General features: G+C 42.4%; 1 protein-coding gene across 6 annotated transcripts in view; it reads left to right on the plus strand.

Annotated features, from left to right (window-relative positions):
* Positions 1–1,087, plus strand: part of PPFIBP2 (PPFIA binding protein 2) — a 223,748-nt gene that overhangs the window by 204,961 nt on the left and 17,700 nt on the right. The gene's annotated exons all lie outside the window — the stretch shown is intronic.

The following is a 1,087-nucleotide window of genomic DNA, read 5'->3' on the forward strand; positions in this document are numbered from 1 at the left end:
CACTGGCACAGCCTAGGGGGCCCTACAGGATAGGAGTGAGGGGCACAGGCAGAGCCAGAGACCTGTGGCTTGGGAGTCAGGGGCAATGGCATGGGCAGGGGCAGGGCACCAGCATAGCAGGGCTGCTCAGCACTACAAAGCGGGGGGCAGGCAGCCACAGGTAGAGCTGCATCCTGGTGAGTGAAGGGAGCAGGGGGAGCTCTGTCTTTCCATGGGGAAAAAAAAATCAAACACCAAAATATATAGGTATTTAGAATGTATTTTATTATAATGATTGAGGTGCTGGTAGGCTTCCAAATTCTTTAAAATTGTAAAGATATTAATAAAATACTGTGTTCAACTAATATCTATATATATAATGGCATTTCATTTTAATCGCAGAAAAACATGGAATTGTGGGGGGCAGTTATCAGAGTTTGGGATTTTTTATAAGAGAATTTGGAATTTTTATACAGAAAAAAACAGGATCCCTGCTGATTTAGGGTCCATCACAGACATACTAGAAATAGCCTGTGTACATTCATCAGGGAATCTGCTTTCCTGGTAGCCATCATACAGTTCTAACATAGCTATAGTCAACAGTTGTCACCTCAGTGTGGGCAAAACCTGTGCTCAGAAATGCCCCAAGCTTAGAGCTATCTGCAGGGCCATTATTAAGTATCTTACACTTACTAGACCAACAGCCTGGTCAGATTTTAAGGTTATTTTTTGCTTTGTGTTACATGGTGACTGTTTTTTCTATAGCTGTGGACACATGTACTCATTAACATGTGGCTACTAAAGCTATTTCAGTTCAAGGAACTTATGAACATGTGGGGCAACTTATTAATGGGGTTTAGCCTCATCTGAGCTGCAGCAGATTTACCATGGGATGAATCAAATGTGCCCGTCTTTCAAGTGCCTGCCTTCCAAAGCACAGCCATGCTGTGATTTCCTCTGGCTTGTTTCATTCATATGTCCGTAGGCCAAGGGGAGTGTGCATCTTTAATTCACCTAAAACATCCTTTATTGATCTACACAATTACACAAATGGCACAGCAAGCTTAGAACTCAACTCTAACCTCCCAGGAAAAGTTTTTTTTTTTTT

Source organism: Gavialis gangeticus, unplaced genomic scaffold, assembly GCF_001723915.1.
Source record: "Gavialis gangeticus isolate Ggan-Ray unplaced genomic scaffold, GavGan_comp1, whole genome shotgun sequence".
Lineage (NCBI taxonomy): Eukaryota > Metazoa > Chordata > Crocodylia > Gavialidae > Gavialis > Gavialis gangeticus.